At 49.9% G+C, this 13043-nt stretch overlaps 1 long non-coding RNA gene across 1 annotated transcript; it reads right to left on the bottom strand.

Annotated features, from left to right (window-relative positions):
- Positions 1 to 4322: 4322 nt before the first annotated feature.
- On the bottom strand, positions 4323 to 12786 carry LOC146397894 (uncharacterized). The gene is made up of 3 exons (XR_014825203.1): positions 12707 to 12786; positions 12462 to 12540; positions 4323 to 7019 (listed from the first exon to the last, which is right to left on the bottom strand). It is a non-coding gene; the product is annotated as an uncharacterized LOC146397894 (long non-coding RNA).
- Between the last annotated feature and the right edge of the window lie 257 nt (positions 12787 to 13043).

Genomic DNA, 13043 nt, shown 5'->3' with positions numbered 1-13043 from the left:
CTGCCCTCTGACTGCTCCTTGCAGAGGATGCTCTGTTTCCGCTCATGAGGAGGCTGGGAGTTCACTTCCAGTTCAGTGGGTTTCGGTGTTCCCAGAGGTTTTGCTTCCTCTGTCAAGCGCTCTCGGTGGGTTACTTATCATTGATGGATGTCTGTGTATCATTCTGTCTCTCTCCAAGTCCCCGTGAGTTCTCTCCCTTCAACAGATAGAGCTTAATTCGCCATCCTTTGAATGCAGGCTGGACTCAATGACCTGGACCTAATAATTAGAAAGTGGTATGGGTGACAGTATGGGACGTCTCTATCAGGGGGTACAAGGCACTGGGAGCTTCTCCTGGCTTTCTCTCTTGGGTAACTCATTCTGGGGAAAACCAGCTGCCATGTCATGAAGACACTCACGCAGCCCAATGGTAGGGCCATGGGATGAGGAAGCAAGACCTCCTGCCAACAGCCAGTCCTCCAGCCCCAATCAAGCCTTCAGATGACCTCATTCTCGGTTAACCTTTTGACTCAAATCTCACCAGAGACCCTGAGTCAGAACCATCGAACTAAGCTGCTTCTGAGTTCCAGAGCCACAGAAACTGTGAGATAATACATTTTGTTGTACGCCACTAAGTTTTGGGGAAATTGATTACATTGCCAGTAGGTAACAAATACAATATTCTTTCTCAGCATTGCTGCCTATAAGTTCTGCCAGGTTTAGCATATGGCTTTAGACTTTAAGAGTGGCTAAATTGATAGAAACTGGATTGACCTTGCACTGGTGAACTCCCTGCTTCCGAAATATCTTCAGATGATTCCTCTCTCATTCCATTGACAAATTATGTGTCAACTGGCAGGTTTACTGATGCTAAAGCCTATTGCTTAAAGAAATACTTTCCCTACAGAAGTAAAAGGGGTATTGCAAGAGCTTAACACCCCAAAATTCTGGGTTTTGCAAATTATAGTTGAAATAATGTGGGTTTCTAAACACTGAGTGGGTGGGGTGTGTTGAGTGCTACTATCTGCTGGTTATTTGAACTTGGTTATAGCATTTAGCTTCTCAGAATTTCTCTTTCCTTCTCTGGTGGTCAAATAATCATTACTTAGGATTAAGTTTGGCTATGGAAGAAGGAAAACAATGGTTTAATCAAGATAAGAGTTTGTGTCTCTTCCATGTCAAAATCCAAAAGTCGATAGGTGGTCTAGGGCTGGTGTGGCTCCATGATGTCAGGAAATCCAGGATCTTTGTGTCTTATTTTCCCTACCATGTTGGTTTTCTGGTCAAAGGTGGATACTCCAACTCCAACATATTCACTGAAAAGCTAAAGTTGAACTATGTACCAGTTAGGGTTCTACCAGAAAAGCAGAACTGGTGGGATATGACTGTGTGTGTGTGTATGTGTGTATGTATGTATGTTTGTGTTGGATTCTATGATTGTGGCTTCTGGCTGGCAAGTCTGAGATCTGGTGGGTTAAGCAGCTGGATGGAAGCTCTCAGGCAGGAGTGGATACTGAAGGCAGAATTTCTTCTGAATTTTGCTCCTAAGAGCTTTCAACTGAGAGGATGAGGTCCACCGGGATTTTTAAGGATAACCTCCTTTACTTAAAGTGAACAGTGATGGATGTTGACCACATCTGCAAGACACCTTAGGGTCACACCTAGATTATTTGAGTAACCTCCAAGAGCACATGAAACTGACCGTCCCAAGCTACAAATCCAGTCTATGACTGACCTCCCCCAAGGTGGGGCCTGCTGCAAGGCTCCCTGAGAAGCAGCAGCAGGTGGAGGTGGCAAGTGAGGTTCCTTCTGCTCCATCATAGAAACTGCACCTGCCAGGCTTGCACTTTAAAGTCCTGGTTCACCAGAAAATGGACCCGTGCTCCTCAAATGTGAACCTGAGCTGTTGGGCTCGAGAGAGAGAGTCCTGCCACCCACCCCTGCTGCTGTTGGATCCAAGTTACCAGTCTTGCTGGAAGAAGCAAACTTAGAGGGCTCTAAGGTTAGGGGTCCTTCTCCTGCAGACAGAATATTGTGTCTATAGGTGACCTATGCACCCACTTCCGCTTCTGGCTCCCTCAGTTTTCTCCAATTAGTGCTTCCCAGCAGGCTCTGTGTGTGTGTGTTGGGGGAGTGCTGGCCATGCATTCTTGGTTGAATAACATTTGCAAGCTAGCTAGACCAATGAGGGCAGGAAAAAGAAGAGGGACGAAAAGCCCATGGCAAGTGCTTCCTTCCCACTGACCACACCTGGCTGCAGGGAGTCTGAAGAATGTATCCACTGCTCTACTAACACGGAGAAAGAGAGTGCAGAGACTGAGTGGCTATCCACTTTTGCCAGAAGGGCCCCTTGGTGCAAGTTAGAAAAGGCACTTGCTCTGGGCAGACCAACCCTCTGGGTGAACCACGCACAGCTGCGTGGCCCTGTCTTTGTGCTGGTGGCGCCACAAAGCAAGTTGTACCGTCAAGTACACGGTCAATAGGATGGGGGAGTTTCCTCGGCAAGGGGCAGCAGGTAAGGTCTTGGATGCCAATTGCTACAACAGTAAAGTGTCCATAGGCATCCACCATGTCTCCTAACTTGCCTTCTTATTTTTATTATCCCCACCTGCTCTGCAATTTCAGCAGGTATACAAATTCCTTTTCAAATCTTCCCCCAAACGTATCACTCTTCTTTCCATCTTCCAACGGTTCCCGGTCCACTGGGACTAAGCGTAGAAGGTCACACCTAGATTAGTGTTTGAATAACTTCCAAGAGCACCTGAAACTGACCATCCCAGGCTACGATCTCACAGTGACCAGCATCCTCACAGTGACCACAATGGCCCCTTAGAATCAGACCACCAGTCTCTGGCCCCTTCTGAGACTTCACTCCCTATCCCCCATTCACTTGGTCCAGGGACACTGACCACTTCGCCTTCCCCCAAACCCATCCCTGACTCAGGGCCTTTGCACCCCCTGTTCTCTCTGTCCGAACATCTTCAAGGCTCAAGTTCCTCCCTCCCTTCAGGGTCCTGCTCAAATACCACTGCCTTCAGGTCCACTCTGCTGCAAACGGCACCTCCCTGGGCACCTGTCCCCAAATCCTGCTTCACTATTTCCTCCATCACACTTGTCACCACCACTAGGTTTACTCATTGACATGTTTATGGTGTCTCCCTTACTGAAGGCAGGTTTATTTCTAGGGAAGGGACCCTGACTGCTTGCGATTCACACCTGATGGGACGGGCAGAGCAACTTTTAGAGGTGCCTCTGCCTTGATTTCATGTTTGATTCATTTATTTTAACTTGTGCATAAGTAGCATGATCTCATGACTCAACGATTTGAAAATATAAAATAGCACTTGGTGAAAAAAAGTGATTCTTCTGCCCTGTTCTCCCTCCTCCCAGGCTCCCCTGGATGTATAACAAGGATTGTTCAACTCCTGTGGGTCTTTTTACAGCTTTTTTTTTTTTTTCTTTTTTTTTGTCTTTTGTCTTTTTGTTGTTGTTGTTGTTGCTATTTCTTGGGCCGCTCCTGTGGCATATGGAGGTTCCCAGGCTAGGGGTTGAATCGGAGCTGTAGCCACCGGCCTACGCCAGAGCCACAGCAACGTGGGATCCGAGCCGCGTCTGCAACCTACACCACAGCTCACGGCAACGCCGGATCCTTAACCCACTGAGCAAGGGCAGGGATCGAACCCGCAACCTCATGGTTCCTAGTCGGGTTCGTTAATCACTGCGCCACGACAGGAACTCCTCTTTTTACAGCTTTTAAAATGCAAATACAAGACAACGTGAATGCAAACCCTTGCCTCCTGCACTTTCTATGTGAAAGATGGTGGAACACGTACTCCGCACGATTCTTATCTTGCTCTCTTGCTTTTCCACTCAAAAATGTTCCCCAGAGACTTCCCGCATCAGCTCAGAGAAGGCTTCCCAGTTCACTCTCTTGGCTGCGTGGATCTGCCATTTTTATTTGACTTGACCCCCTCATGAAGGGATTTGGGGTTGTTCTCAACCCATAGATTACAGAAAGAACAGGGAAGTGATGGAGTTCCTGTCGTGGCTCAGTGGTTAAGGAACCCGACTGGGATCCCTGAGGATGCCGGTTCGATCCCTGGCCTCGCTCAGTGGGTTAAGGATCCTGCGTTGCCATGAGCTGTGGTGTAGGTCGCAGACATGGCTCAGATCCCGGGTTGCTGTGGCTGTGGTGTAGGCTGGCACCTGTAGCTCCGATTTGACCCCAAGCCTGGGCACCTCCATATGCCGCGGGTGTGGCCCTAAAAAGATAAAAAGACACACACACAAACAGTGAAGTGAGAAATCATAGGCGCTCGGAGGAAAATTGACAGATTCAGAGGTGGTAAACTGGACTTAAAATTTTTTTTTTTTATTAAAGTAGAGGTGAATTACAATGTTGTGTCAATTTCTGCTGAACAGCAAAGTGACCCAGCCATATATAAATATCCTTTGTCTCATATTACCTTCCATCATGCTCTATCACACTCTACAGCACAGGAACTGTATCCAGTCTTTTGTGATGGAACGTGATGGTAAAAGTACATTTCAAATGAACCATTTAAAAAATATTTAGAACAGCAATTTCTACCCTGAATGCAAATAAAATCACCTCAGAGCATCTAAATAGGACTGACACTCAGATCCAGCTTCCAGAAAGTCAGATTTCACTCCTCTGCAGTGGGGCCCCGGGCTTGGCCCTTTAGGAAGGTTTTGAGGTGCACATAACAGGCAGCCGGGGCTGGGAACCGTGAGTGTGAGGGACGGTGGGGCTACCTTGGCAAGGACAATGATATTTTCGGAGGAGATTTAGGGGGAGAGACTGGAGAGAGAAGAAGTTTGGCACTGCCGCCAGCTGCCAGGGACTTCGGGACGTATCTTAGTGGGTAAAGCTTGGTGTATCAAGTGACAATTGATAAAGAGCCACACTGTTTTTCAAAGCCCTCGGATTCAATTCTGGGTCTTTTGCATATATTACCATGTAGGATGGCCTCCAGAGCTACTTTTATCCAGGGAAACATGTATTATTGACTTGTTGGGTCTCCATCAGGAGACCTTCCTTTTGTGGGTGAGAAAGCTGGGCTCAGAGAGGTTAAGAGCCCTGCCCAAGGTCACACAGCTCAGAAGCCAGGCCTGAGAGCCGGGGTTTCCTGCCACGGGGAGCTGATTTCCTGCCCTGCAGTGTCAGGACTGCAGACATTTGGCACTTGCTGTTTGTTTGCTCCTTTCATCTTTTCTAAGTCCTCTCACCCTGGCTGCTTGTGCCTGACTTTGTGAAGGTTCCTGCGGGATAAACCGTACAGACCATCTCTCACTTTCTTTTTCTCTCTGGGGAAGAGGCTGTGAGCCTCTCAGTTCTGTTTTCAGCCCCTCGATTCACCAGGAAGGTCTCCACGGCCTGATGGGCCAGCACACCGGACAGAGGGCGGGTGGTGGCGGTGGCCTTGTGATCTGATCCCTGAATTTTCTGTGGCCCTGCTGGGGGCCCGCTGGGCAGAGAGTGTGTGTGTGTGTGTGTGTGTGTGTGAGTGTGAACTGACAGCCATTTCTGCCCCCATGGAAGAGTCTGGGCTTGACCCACTGCTCCCTCTCCTGGGGCTGCCCAGACCTGCATCCCGAACTGGGGCAGAAAAGCAGACATTAAAACAAAAACAAAACCAAACCAGGGGCAGGACCTTGATAAGGCAGCTCTGGCCATCGGCGATTGCTGGGATGTGGCAGGATTAGGGGAGGCCGGTTTGATGCCCCCACGAGCCGGCGGGGCCTGGAGAGAGAGCTTGGCATTGAAGCTGTGGGCACACACTTCTTTTGAGTATGGTGTGTGTGTGTCCTTGTGTTTGTGACTATGTGTGCTTCTGTGTATGTGTGTGTGTGTGTGTGCATCTCTGTGTGTCCCTACGTGTGTCTGTGGGTGTGTCCCTGTGTGTTTGTGTGCTTCAATTCCTCTGAAACATCTTTTCAGTTCATAGCCCTCGAGACAAGTTTGCAGTTGCTCCTCTAGTTACTGGAGAAGCCCCGCCTCGCCCACGTTAGACGTATTCCTAGAACTAGTATTTCTAGAACACACCCTGTGGTCACCAAGCTCGGGAGAGCCTCAAGAGAGCTGAGAGGACCTCAAGTCAGGCGGGAGGTGGTGGGATGAGTGGGTGGGCTGATGCGAAATGCGGGATGAATCCCATCCGTCCACGAGGTGGCGCTAGAGCTGCGCGCACGGCCCCTGGGATCAAGGACTGGAGACCCAGCTCCTACCTCATCGCTTGTCTTCTCAACCTGGATCATTTTAGTTTTCAGGCATCACTCATCTTTCTGGAGTGAGTTAGAGGTCAGTTGATAGGCCACCTCCAGCGTGCTGCGGGCCGGCTTCCCCCCGTGAACTGGGTGGGGCTTGGAGCAAGATCTTGGGACTGAATTTGTGGGCACACACACACACACACACACACGTCTCGTTGAAAGTTTGTGTGCGTGTGTGTGTGTGTGTGTATGTGTGTCTGTCTGTCTAGGTTTTGTGGGCTGCAAATTCAGAGCTCTTCATACATCCTTTCAGTTCGTGTTGAGGGGAGAGGACTGGAGTGGGTCCCCCAGACAGAAGCCACCGTTGGAAGATGTGGGTCAACGGAGCTACTGCTGACCATTGCGGTGCCACAATCGCCATCAGTGAAAAGCCCCAGCCTCCTGCGGCTTCACGGTCAACAAAAGCCCAAACCTCCTGAGGATTTTGCCCTGGCGGTGACGTCCAGGACCCAGGCGTGGTCCTCTTGGGAGCACCTGAACCCTTGGAGCACAGGGGCTGTGTAGTCCACTGCATCCAAGGCAAGGTGCCAGGTGCCAAGGGCAGAGCCAGCGTCCCTGGGGGTGTCGGCTGAGGGCTGCAGCCATGTTTCCGAGTAAAAACAGCCAAGTGTGTTCCTTTGTGGCACTTTGGTAAGAGTCCAGATGTGACATCCTCCCTGTGAGTCCTTCACAGAAGGTGGTGAGTTGGCGACTCTGTGACATCCATCTGGGAAGGGTGGTTTTGCTTTCTCCTCCTCTCAAGCCAGTGCCTGTAAATTTAGAGAGGAACTTGGCCTCTTTGGTGGTTGACGGTGGTTGACGTAACAGGGCAACATCATTCCTTTGCAGAAGAACACGGTTAAATTCAGAGCCAGGATCCCTGTCACTCTCACCAATCAGCTGCTTCCATACATTTGTGTCATGAGATGCTCACGTATTATTTTGGCTCCTTTTCAGATAAAGTTCCTAAAACAGCTCAGCTCTAACAGGGAAAAAGGTGTGCATGTTAACGCATCTTAATGGGGAACAAGAGGGAGACTCGGACTGGAAGTTGCCCTGAGATGTCCTGTTGTTTTAACTTAATAGCCAGGGGGTCTGTCCTTTGTTCATTCAAAAACCATTTGGGGAGCTCCCGTTGTGGCTCAGCAGGTTAAGAACCCAATATAGTGTCTGTGAGGTTGTGGGTTCGATCCCAGGCTTCACTCCGTGGGTGAAGGATCCATGTTGCCGTGAGCTGCAGCGTAGGTTGCAGATGCAGCTCAGATCTGGCCTTGCTGTGGCTGTGGTGTAGGATGGCAGCTGCAGTTCCGATTCGCTCCCTAGCCTGGGAACTTCCATATGCTGCAGGTGCAGCTGTGAATAAAAGGAGAAAAAAAAAAAAAGACAGAAAGAAAACATAAATCGTTTAGCAAAGGAGACGGAGAAGGAAACTGACAGCCGAGCCGTTCTAAGGGCCAGGTGCTTACTCTACACAGGTGTGCCGGAGGGGTGGGGCCGGTGGCCTCACAGGTGGGTGGAGCCTGCAGCCCACCTGCATCCAAATCCCCACGTCTGCGTGTTAACGATGTCCATTCCTGAGTGTGGCCCGGGCTTAACTTGCTTGTGTTACACACTCCGGGTAGATGAAATCACATCCTGGTGTGATGCGGCAGGAGCATAGCCCTGAAAAGCGGCGGTGGCAAAGCGCAGTTCTGCATCCGTCATGAACCCGGTCCTAAGTGCTTTAGGTATTAACTCATCTAATACCAGGGCAGGCATTCTGGGTGGTTTCTGCAGTCAGCCTCAATTCCCAGATAGGGACTGAGGCACAGAGAGGTTAAGTAAGTAGCCCAAGGGCACAGGACGGAGGGCTGAGTGGAGGTGGGACCCTGACGCCCGCAGTCCAGCAGTGGATTTAGCTGCTGCCCCAGCACCTCTGCTCAGATGGGAGAAGGAAGGCCCTTTGTGTTAGGACGATAAACATAATCCTCTTAGGCAATTTGTCCTTTGCAGGTTTGGATGGAGAAATTTAGGAACTAGGATTGCAACATGGAGATTCTGGTCAAAGACCCAGTGAAACGGGATAAAAAGAATTATTTAGATGGAAGGGAGAAGAGCAACTGTATGCAAGATTCTTATAAGGAAATAATGAGGAACGTTAGGAAGAAGAACGTTGGGCTCCAGGAAGAAGCCCAAGGGTTTGAATTTGAAACCGTAGTTGAGGGAACGAGAGGACCCCTCAAACTCACCAGGGACTTGGGTCAATGCCACTTTAAGCCAGCAGATGGCGCCAGTGCTCCCTAAACGGGAGCCTCCTGATGAATCCCTGCGGCTCCTAGGCTCCTCGCAAGGCTCCCCTTCAGGTCTTCAGCCTCCTATTTTGTTTGCACTGTTGCTCAAAACAGGGAAAACCTTTACTGGGATTCCTCACGGTGGGAAACGCCCGACTCTGCTGCTGTGAACGAGACCATAGTGGGCTGGCTAGGATCAGAGCTTTCTCAGCTTTGCGCAGGCCCTGGGCCCGCTGGGTCTCCATGGAGGGCAACTTTATGCAGGAATTAAGACAGAACTTTATTCCTGTTGAGAAGCGACCAAGGAAGCAGTTCCACAAACTCCTAATCCTCTTGACAATGACTCTCCTGAATAGATTCTTATTTTTTAATCCCCAAGGCATTGGCCAAGAAATTCAGGGAGGTGAGAGCTAGCTTGCCAAGCTGACGCAGGCCGTGCTGGGACAGAGCCTGCGTGGCCGTGCTGGGACAGAGCCTGCTGTCATTTCCAGCTCCCTTTCCACCGCGCCACCCTGCCTCGGAGGACTGGGGGGGGGGCTGCCTCTGCGCAGAACTACCAGCGGCTCGGAGATTCCACGAAAAGAGGATCAATCCCAGGTGCCAATTTGTTTTCTTAGTATTTGCTTTTCTCTTGAAGGTGGAAGCCAATCCCATTAATTGAGGGTTTCAATTAGCGGCATGCAGACTAACTCTAGGGTCTAATGTACTTCCTGCTCCAAAGGGGTGTGTGACGAATCAGCCATAATCCTCACGGCTTAATATCTCTTACAGGAACAGGGACTAAGGCCTCCCTTTCTACGAAGTGGTAGGGACACATCGGAGGTCTTTGATTTCAGGGTTCTTAAATTCCCCGGTCCCTGGTCCTACTTGGTATCAGCAAAACTTACATGACCAGAAAAAAAAAAAAAAAAAAAAGATGTGTCCTGACCTTAGTCCTGACATGAGGACATTAAGAGGCCAGGTCAGTGATCCATCCTTCCTTCCTTTCTTCCTTCTTCTTTCCTTCCTTCTTTCCTTCCCCAAATAGACAGAGGACGGCAGACACACGACCCCACAAAGATGCACCAGAGAGAAAGAACTCATTCCGATGGTCAATCAACATTAGCTGCTTTTTGGAATTCTGTCATGGGTTGCTTCAGCGCTACGGAGACTGTTCGTATAAGTGGGTAGGGTAGGGAGTCCCTGCAGAGAGAGAGAACCAGGCATGGGCTTCTTGACATACGAGCATCATTTTGGACCAAGCCATGTTGGGATCTAAGCCTGGCCGCGACGCTTGCTCTTGAACAGGTCTCGGGAAGTAACGATCTTAAAGGGACAAAGAAGGCAGCAACAGGGAAGAGTGGTCCGACCGTAGTGCAGGGATAAAGCAGAGTCCTGGTTCCTCCTCAGAGAGGCACGGAATAAACACCGGGGAGTCCTGCGGGCACGGAGGCCCCTCCCAAGTGGAGGGCAGAATGATGGTGTTCACGCTCCTGACTTCACGCAGCTCGAGTTTGGACTCTGTCGACTTTTGTCCCAATGCAACGTGCCTTCTCCTCTTCTCAACCCCCCTCACGAATATGCCTGTACCCTTAGCTTAAAACTGCCTCCATCTTGGAGTTCCGATCGTGGCTCAGCGGTTAACAAACCCCAACTAGTATCCATGAGGATGCGGGTTCGATCCCAGACCTTGCTTGGTGGGTTAAGGATCCAGCGTTGCCGTGAGCTGTGGTGTAGGCTGGCAGCTACAGCCCCAATTGGACCCCTAGCCTGGGAACCTCCACATGCCACTAGTGCAGCCCTAAAAAGACCAAACCAAAAAAAAAAAAAAGGAAAAAAACCTTCCTCAGTCTTACTGTTTGGGGAGACACTGCTTTAGAGAAGATCCCCAGTGTTCTCCTTATTTGCTACGAGTGATATCCTTCCTTCTCCTAATCTTTGGCTTGTTTGTGTCAATTGGCTCGACACCCACCAAGAGGTGAACCCAGCTTTTGGGGTAACATGCATGCATTTCTACTATGGGCTGTAACTGCCTAAAACCTTCTCCAAGGTCAAGTCAAACAGTTTAGACTTTGGTTAAGGTTGAATAGACTGACCTTATTATTATTATTATTTTGTCTTTTGGGGGCTGTACCTGTGGCGTAGGGAGGTTCCCAGGCCAGGGGTCCAATCGGAGCTACAGCTGCTGGCCCACGCCAGAGCCACAGCAACATGGGATCCAAGCCACCTCTGTGACCTACACCACAGCTCACAGCAACTCTGGATCCTTAACCCACTGAGGGAGGTCAGGGATCGAACCTGCATCCTCACGGATGCTAGTCAGATTCGTTTCTGCGGTGCCATGATGGGAACTCTAGACCGACCTTATTTAGGGAGCAGGAACATTGGTCCCTTGACAGTCATGATGGAAAGATGGGAGAGGCCTGAGCTGTGTCTCTTTTGGGGAGTGTGGGCAATGAATCAGACGAGGTAGATCCTCTTATTCCACTTCAAAGTCCAGCCAGGATCCCACCTTCCACTGAAGGAAGGTCCACGCTCCAGCTGTGGACTCTCCCTGATCACGGACACAGAAGATGCTTTCCTGGCTCCAGCCTTCTCCTTGTCTGTCCTGCTCACATTCCCTGGGTACTTTGCAAAGGCTGTTCCACTTTGGCCCCTGTAACTGCAGCCAGAGACGTGCAGGGCAGAGTTGAGAGGTATGGTTTCCACAAGCGTCCACAAGCAATTTTCTTACTTAAACCACATCTCTCCAACCCACCTCTCAGAAAATAACCCAAACCGAGGATGTGTTTGTTTTCTTAACCAACCTCAGTCAAATATCTTGGCTGCTTTGCCATTTTCTTTCCATAGATTCCAGGAACAGGGATGCAGGGGTGCTGTGGGAAGCCCCACCTTGTGAGGTTCCAGACTGGATCCTCTCATCCTGAAAAAGGGCAGCTAGGGGTCAAGTGTATCGGTTTTTTCTTTTTTTCTGCTTCCTCTTCCTAGTACACGAAAGTCTAAATGTAGGGATTTTTGTTTGTTTGTTTTTCTCTTCTTTCTTAAGAAAACTATTATTTTAAAAAAACGGGGCGGGGGGGCAAACTCATGGCATGCAGAAGTTCCTGGGACAGGGATCAAGCCCATGTCACAGGAGTGACCAGAGCCACAGCAGTAACAACTCTTGATTCTTAGCTCACTGAGCCACCAAGGAACTCCTAGAAAACTATTATTATTGCTTTTTAACCTGTGCTCACATAAATTTATCCTCTCTCAGTGAAGATGGTGAGAATTAACTGGGAAACTTAGCTGCTTTTTTTTTCTTTTTAGGGCTGCACCTGCCGCATGTGGAAGTTCCCCAGGCTAGGAGTCGAATTGGAGCTGCAGCTGCTGGCTTATGCCACAGCGACAGCAACTCAGGATCCCAGCCACATCTTTGACCTACACCACAGCTCGTGGCAACCCTGGATCTTTAACCCACTGATCGAGGCCAGAGACCAAACCCTCATTCTCGTGGATGCTACTAGTCAGGTAGTCAGGATACCACGAGTCAGGTTCTTAACCTACTGAGCCACGACTGGAACTCCCAGCTACTTATTTCTAATGCAAACAGTGATAGCGTCTTAAGGCTTTTTAGCTTCACACCACACTCTTCCCTGTGGATTGCTGGTGCCAGGTCCTGCAGAGACAGGAGCGCAGCCTGTCTGTAAAAGTGTCCCTGCTCCTTGAAATCCTATCCCTGAGTCAGGCATGATTGTGCTCCGCCAGGTTTCATAAGCAGAGACTTTTCCCTTCCAGGATCTGGGGTATCTATGGACACTTTTTCCTCCAAACCATCAGACTATGAAACCAGAGTCTCGGGGGCTCAGCTGCCCCATTTCCTGTCCTGCCCTGGAGGTGAGAGGTGGCCAGTGTCCTGAGCAGCTATGAAGGGTTGCCTGCTTTGGAATCACTCCTTGAGGAGTCACGGAAAATGGGACCTACCTCCTTCCGAGACAGATTGTGTTTTGGGAAATCGCCATGAGGAAAGCTCCTGAGTGGAGACGAGACACCACTTCTGCCTCTATCTCAGGAAAAAAAAAAAAAAAGAGTCACAGGAAGCCCTGTTTTTCCCTTGGAACGCATCGTGAGCCAAGGGAAGAATTCACAGCAAAGAGGATTGCTTGTGTGGAAAAGCCGCCCGAGTTTCTGAGACCGCCTTCAAGAAAATCCTTTTTCTCTCCCCTCACCTCTCGTTCTCACGAAGCACACCTCACAGGTGGGGCTTCCTTTCCATGCAAGGAAGCAAAAGGTAAATGCTGTCGAGGCTGAACCAGGACTAAACATCTTTGTGGTGATGAGCATGTCTGGTTGCAAAGACAGATGAGCACTGACCCCATGGCTCACCACCACTGTCCTTGAAAGAGAGGCCACTGCAGAAAAGAGTAAGAAGGGAGCGCATCGGAAGGGATTCCCAGGGTTCCAGGGATCCACTCTGAAATGGACAGCCTTCCGAGAGTGACCATCTACTGTGATCGCCCCCAGAGAGAATGACTGCTGCCAAAGCTCAGCCACCGCATGTCAGGC

This window comes from Sus scrofa, chromosome 13 (genome assembly GCF_054392235.1).
Source record: "Sus scrofa isolate SSC_HxYL_T2T_F1_AM1 chromosome 13, Sscrofa_HxYL_maternal_Yorkshire_Landrace_v2.0, whole genome shotgun sequence".
NCBI classification, from domain to species: Eukaryota; Metazoa; Chordata; class Mammalia; order Artiodactyla; family Suidae; genus Sus; species Sus scrofa.
This window is presented reverse-complemented; position numbering and strand designations above follow the sequence as displayed.